We start from the raw sequence: 7,856 nt of genomic DNA on the forward strand, positions 1-7,856 counted from the left end.
TACACTACAAGAAGAAGGGGTTCTACCGATACAAAGATGCATTGGTAGATGTTAGATCCACGTCGGGAAAGGCTACACTGATCCAGAAACTGACATCGGCACAAACGTCGTGAGAAAAGCATTGTGAAAGACACTCCCGATGTATGAACAATATAGCGTCGACAAAGGATTATTGTCAACACACTGTTAGCTGACATGGCCAACATGTTGATAGTGGGGAGCTACCGATGTTTGTTAATGCCATCGTAAATACCTTACTATAGACATCATCAAGTACATCACTGTCATCTAGTACATGGAGTCGACAGTGTTAACTGATTTAAATTCATTCTAAAAACACAAATAACATAAAATTACTAAAAAATTATTAAAGTTCTAAATTGAATTATAATTAACGTAAAATTAAAAAGAAATTATTAAAATACCAAATTGAATTTATATTAATACTAATTCAAATATTAAAAAAGTACACATTCGTAGGTTAAGAAATTACATGAATAATAAAAAGTGAAAATGAAAACTTAAAACATAGTTCTAAGCGCCGACGCAAGTTTCTCAACTTCTGCACATTGCCTCAATATGATTGTAGCTGGTATGATTATGAGGACATGGGCAGAATGTGCAAAGAGGAAAGTTGAACATTATTACAAGGTGCATCAAGAGAAATACAAGATTGCTTCAAACATAAACAACCTTTACTTTGGTGGTTTCGAAAAATTGATTGGGAAGAGAGGAGCAATAAATGACAAGATCGATAACATAACAGTAAGCCATAACAAGTTTCCTACTTTCATATTAAGTAAATTTGATTGATAGTGTTTTTAACAATCGATCATATTTACCTAATATGCAAGTAAGGAGCTTTCTAGGACTTACCTGTTCGATTCTCAATCTTGTCATTTTCTGCTCTTCTCTTTCGAATAAATTTTCTAAACCACCAAAGTAAGGGTTCTTTCTATTTGAAGCAAGCTTGTGCTTTTCTCAACGCGGCTCGTAATAATGTTCAACTTCCCTCTTTACACATTCTGCCCATGTCTCTATGATCATACTAACTATAGTCCATGTTGAACTCTTGACTGCTACTATTTAACTTTCTTTAAGCTCCTCCATTGCACATAAGCTCCTTTATAGACTTCTCATACTATTCCTTTTCTTTCTTTCCTGCTTTAATATAGCAAATTATAATTCTAAAATACACAGTAAATTTGATATCAAACATACATACAATATACATTTTTCCATCAACAAAAGTACATCCAATTGCGAAGGTAATTTTTTCTTCTTTACAATTCACCTAAGCAGGCAATCATATTAGTATTATGTATGTGGCTATCACTTTAATCAAAATCTAAATATATGATTGGCAAAATGTGGTATTGGCAACTTCAATCTCAACATCAATCTTACATCCTAACAGCACTAAATTCGAATGCAATACTAAAACCTACAACTAAATGAAAATCTAAAACATTAAACTAATTTAAAATCTAAAACCTAAAACTAATTTGAAATTTAAATACATGACTGGCAGATTATGGTATTGGCAACTTCAATCTTACATCCTAACAACACTAAATTTGAATGCAATATAAAACTTATAACTAAATGAAAATCTAAAACCTAAAACTAATTTAAAATCTAAAACCTAAAACTAATTTGAAATCTAAATAGTAAAACTAATTAACTAAAACAAAAGTAAAATAAAGTAAACCACTTACCAGAATGAAGAGCGACGACGGCAGATGATGACGAACGGAATGGAGTGGGCAACGGCGATTGCTCTCTCTCTCGGCCTCTCTCAACTCTCTCTCGGCTTCTCTCAACTCTCTCTCTACCTTCTCCTTCTCAATTCTATGAATTACATAACGTAAGTTGGTTTTTTATAGAGAAACTCCCGACATTTCACTTATGATGTTGGCATAGGATCCACAAATCGCGACGTAGTCCCTTATGACGTTGTGAGAACCCTGTCAAAAGTAGTCAAAATGTCACACATCTCGAATGTTACCTACCCCACATCGACATAGTATCCCAAACTCGTGACGTAGTCATCTACGGTGTCGTGAGAATCTTGTCAAAAGCAGCTAAAACGTCACACCTCTTGCGACGTTACCTACCCCACGTCGGCAGAGGTTCGACCTCTCACAACATCATGTAATTTGACATTGTGATATGGTTGTCAAAATTTTTTAAATGTTCTACCTTTTTCGATGCAGTCAAAGCAATGTCGACAAAAGGTCGAACTCTCACGACGCCTTGCATGCAACGTCGACAGTAATTGGGACAACGACAAAGTGTACATGCATGGCTTCGTGAAAGTCTATATTATTATTTAAATTAAACGTTTTCACAACGTCTCCTTGCACGCTGTTGTAAAAGCTTCACCCTCTGTCGACGTTATTTGTGTGACATCGCCAGTGATCCATACTGCCAATGCTTTCTTCACGACGTTGCAAAAATGTTCTTCTTACAACGTTACTTTTCTCGAAGCCTTTTCCGGTATCAATAGACCTTCAATTTTTTATAGTGTTAATTATCCAGCCCAAAGAAAAATTCGACCCAGTTCTTTCGTGTGCGACCAGTTAGGTTAATTTAATATGGCAATGGACCCATAACTCGTTTTATGGCCCATAAGTCATGATTGATCTTTAGACTACTGTGATGTCCTTTTCATTATCTCGCGTTTCGACTACTGTGATGTCATTTTCATCAATAGTATCCAGGAATATCCTGATTCACTCCTTGTTGTTCAGACCACTAAGCACAATACACATCTTTTATGCATTGGTTAGCTTCTCCTCCACCATGCAGTCCTTTTCTACATGGTTGTCTTTACTCCTTATGTGCACATAAAAGTTAGCTCATTGATAGGGAGAAGACTAATGGTTTGAACACAATTTTGTTTTACATTCATATAAAACGTACTTTGAACATAATATAACTTTTCGGTTGAAATCCCTGTAAAACATGCATATACAAAACATTGTTTCAAATTAGTAAGAACTTTAGGGAAAACATTTTAACATAAACAAATTATTTTAGGAAGAAATTACTTAAAATAACTTTTCTTTCCTTCTCGTAGAATGTCTAATCTTCACTTCTACACTTGAACTCTTTTCTTATTTTCAGCAGCCAAAACTTCTAGTTCATCTGACTTCATCCTTTATTTATACTAATCTTGCATTGGATTAGTCATTCTTAATCTCTTAATAATTCGCTAGCTTCTGCTCTTAGTGGTACATTGTAAGCTTCATGTTTACTTTAAACATGCTTAACTCTTAACTTTCTACGTAAATCTCTGTCAAATCAAGGTTAGACTTTTCCTAGCCTTGCTCCATTTTGTGAAGAACTTCGAACACCTAACCATACTTATACTTAAATGCCAAATGTCTTATCATGTCACTTTACTTCATTACGAATTGACTCAAATGCTAGCTTCTTATCGCAAGCTTCTTCTTAAAACGCCTATTCAACACTTAGTCCAAATTTTGATTCTTCTTATTTAGATATGAGTCTCACAATTATGGCTACCCATATTAAATTAAGTTTGGTGATTCAACATAACCTAATATAATTATTGCTTTAATCCTTTTATCACACGATATCTATAATTGAATATAAGACATGGACAAAGTCACCTTATCTAATTCAATTATTGTATCGATCAATAAGCATACTAAAATAATAAATGACATTAATACCCTATTAATTCATTTATAGCATGGCCATGCATTTCCACAATCACGCTTAATCGAGAGGCCTAGAGTATAACCTTTATAATTATCTGGTTAAAGATAACGTTTGATTGCACAAGAATAGATTAATTCTTATGTTTGACACTATGATAATCTCAAGTCTAAGGATCAAAACAATCAATTATTTGAGATTATTTATGACGCATGTCCACATAAGAATCTAAAAAATGGTCAGTTCAATTCTTGTTCTCTAATAAGAAAATATGATTATACTTTATGTCTCTACATAGATTATCAATTATAACTCATACTAATCTTAATTTATTATTGTTCCTAAATTAATAATCGATTAGAGACATTTAGAATATAATAACATATTCATGAATATTTTTATACAATAATATGAAATCTCATAATAATGAGAACAATAACTTTTATTAAATAATACACTAATTATCCATAAAATTATTATAGAGCATAATAAAAAACCAACATCATTATTAGCTTGCGTAGCATGTAGAAGTTAGGCAAGAAGAGTCTAAATGTTGTTTTGAGTTGTATATAGTTCTCTTGAAAGGAACTTTGTATTGAGTACTGAATGTACTATGTTATTTGAAATATCAATGAGTTTGTTGGTTGCATTTATTTTCACCTACTAAGTGTTCTACATGTCATCTCGCAGAGAGACTCACGTGGAATGTCTAGGCGACCACATCCCCACTTGGTTGGATAGAGTTTAAACCCGAGATTTTTCCTTGGATTATTTGCTATTGCCATATTGTAGGAAGTTGAATTTAAGTTTTTCTTTAAGAAAAATGGCAAAGCTTTTGGTTCAAGTTGTGTTAATCATTTTAGAATTTTTATAAAACAAAAAAGATAGGAAAAAGAAAACAAAGGTGGAATTTTGTATATATTTAAGAATAAAAAAAAAGAAAGAAAAGTTAAAAAAAAAAAAGAGAATTAAGAAAGAGGAGAGAGAGAGAAGTGGAAATAGAAGCTTTCAATGCAACTTGTTGCTTTGCATTCTCTCCACTGCCACGCCATTTATTCAACCATTTTCACCAAAATTTCAGATGGACCTGAGGTAGAACCGAACGAAGAAGAAGAAGGGAAATGGTTATGAATTAAGGTGAAGGAGATAAAGAAAAACTTGAAGGAATAGACAACCATGGTAGAAGCTTGGTGTCCACAGACATTCTTTAGTTTTTAAGTCGGTTTGAATTGCTCAGAAGTAATTAAAAGGTGAAGTTTATATTGTTTGAAAGTTTATTCAATTTATAACAAGTTATGTGAAGGAAGGTTGAGCAAATTCTGATATTAAGTTAATATTTTTCGAAGAGGAAATCAAGTAATAGATTTGTGTGCGAATTCATGAAGTCTTTGGTTTTCTTAGTGTTCCAGATTGAACAGATTAAGTTAAAAGCTCTATTAGAAACAAGTCAGATGTTAGTAGAAGACTTGAATTTGGACTACCTTTGTTTTGAGCGATTTATGCAAAAATCTGCAGGGAATCTCATTTTTTTCCTTCAAATAAGTTGTAGGGAATTTCAAAGTGAAGAGTTTGATATAATGTACATTAATTTTGGTTAAGTATCGAGGAAGTTATGAATGTTCGAAGTTAGGTTGTTGAATTTGAAAAATTCTAGGGATATCTGTGAAATGTTCTTTTATGTCTAAAGTTTAAATTGATGAGTGTTACCTTTGGTACATCACCTTAAGTTTAGTATAAAAATACAAGACTATATAAGTTCATGACGCTCGATTTTTGTTTGTTTAACAGACCAAGAGGAAATAGGTCGAGTCTACACACCAGGGAATTAGACTAAGGCTGTGAGTGACAAAACAGATTTCTAAACTGATTTGATCTAAACTGTTATCTATGATTATGTTTCTATGCTTGAATATGATTTTACGGATAATACATGATTTCTATGAACAATTTTAAGCATAAGTTTCAAGCTTAGGTTTTAAATGAAATTCATATATGAATACGTTATTATTGACTTTCTAAAAGTAGTTGAAATAATATCACTATAAGCAAGTATTGTTAATAGATTTTTCAGTTTTCCAAAAACAAGCTAAGTAAGCTTGAATTTTACAATATATAAATATAAGTAGACATGTTTTAATGTTTTCATATGACTTTCTAAAATTTCTATTAACTACATGACTGAGATGTTGAACCCAAGGCTATATGGTACCGTGTGCACACAGGTTGGATTCTATTGTTGATGTTGATTGTACTTCGTAACAACGATGCTGTTTTGAGTGCTAGACAGACCCTACTACGACAAAGACGATAAGAGTGCTGGATGGGTCCCACTACATTGTAGAGCTAGTAAACGTTGGTTGTACTAGACTTGTTCTACACAACGTAGATTTATTATGTTAGTTAAAATGTTTAATATACTTGATATGTCTTGCTAGATTTTAATGACTTACATGCTGAGTATTTGAGAAAGTTGTTATTATTACACGTTTATATTTAATGTTTTAACATTTTGATTAAACATATTCATATGTGTAAGGTTTATCATGTGCTCTGATTTCTAGATTTACAATTTAAATTTAGTCACTCTCTTAGCTTTATAACTTCCCATTTTAAAATGTTTTCCACTTTCCAGATAGAGATCGAGTTCCCGGTGCCTGATAGGCTGCCTTAGTCTGCTGAAAGCTCCCAGATCGATTGCCAATACATGGGTGGAGTTGTACATTGAGTCTGTTTTGTTATGTTGTATATAATTTTGTAAGATTTTAGATACTCTACAGTTTGTGTAAGCTCTAAGTGTTTTAGTTGTGTAAACCTTAGTTGGATATCTTGTTGGTTATGATGTCTCCATCAGGTTTAATTGCTAAGTGAGTTATTTCAAGGTTAAACTTCATGTATGTCTATGGGTTGTCTAGGTTTCGCTGTGTTGTGTTGCACGAAAAGTATTTTATATATAAGATTAACATATTTATTATATTCAAGAGTTTAGTAGAGTCGACAGGTACCGTTAGAGGAAAGCGATATTAGTTGACTTCATGCCTTCTTCTAAGCTAAGCTAGCAGGTAGTTCGGAAAGGGGTGTGACATAAAGTGGCTTTTGGGGTAAGGCATGACAAGTTGGTCTCAAAGCATTAGTTCTTAGGAAAAGTATCGGTCAGAGCCATGCATATAGAGAGTCGCATGATGGTATGAAAGTCTAATGTATTGGTGCATTATAGAAAATGAGATAGAGTAGTTAGCTCTAAGAAGAAACTAGGAAGTAAAAGTTAGATGTCAAGTTAGTTCAAATAGAATTTGCAAAGTATCGTCTAAGTAGGGATAAGAGTAAGTTGAGTCAGGAATAGAATGTGGGTAGAAGTTCAGTATCATGCATATGTAATAAGTATCTATAGCATCTCTGATGTATTGATATGTTATAGGAGTCTTGCCACCGCGTGCCAACAGACAACGCATGTAGGATCAGGACAAGATGCCGGATCCTACCTAGGGTTAATCTAAAAGGGGATGCCATGAGAGTTGAGTCTACATGGACTGGCCAGATTTTTTGAAATTAGCCGAAGCTGCCATGAGACTTGAAAGATTCATGGTAGATGAAAAGAAGAAGAAAGTTGCAAAGGAAGACCCTTGCAGTCAAAATCCTAGTAGCATGCAAGGTAGTGAAAGTTGCAATGAGAATAACTGTTATGCGCTACGCATTCAACAACGAGAAAATTTCAAAACCCGTTCTCATGTTCCATTTGAATCTAGAATGAGACATGGAGGAATTTTTCAGAGTAGAGGTTAAGGAAAAGGAAATACTTCAATGTGGATAGAGAATGTTCCTCAAAAGAAGCAAGCAGCTGGACCGAGTCCAAATTTTAAAGAAATGACTGGCTTTCCAAAGAATCGCTTTAATTGCGAATAGCCAAGACATTTTGCTAGATATTGTCCTAACTTGAGGATTCAAGGTAACCCAAGGATTGTGTCATAATTAGACAACCAGTCTAACTGACTAGATGAAACTGAAGTAGGGCTTAGTGGTGTCAGAGGACCTGGAAGGCCCAAGTCCCAAAGGAAAAATTTATGTAGTGTAGAATGAGGCCAGAAACAATCCTTACGTGATTATAAGTTCATTGATGATTTATAGTTCTTCTACCATTGTGTTGTTTGATTTCGGAACTACGCATTCTTTTA

The sequence above is a fragment of the Cucumis melo genome, chromosome 2 (assembly GCF_025177605.1).
Source record: "Cucumis melo cultivar AY chromosome 2, USDA_Cmelo_AY_1.0, whole genome shotgun sequence".
Lineage (NCBI taxonomy): Eukaryota > Viridiplantae > Streptophyta > Magnoliopsida > Cucurbitales > Cucurbitaceae > Cucumis > Cucumis melo.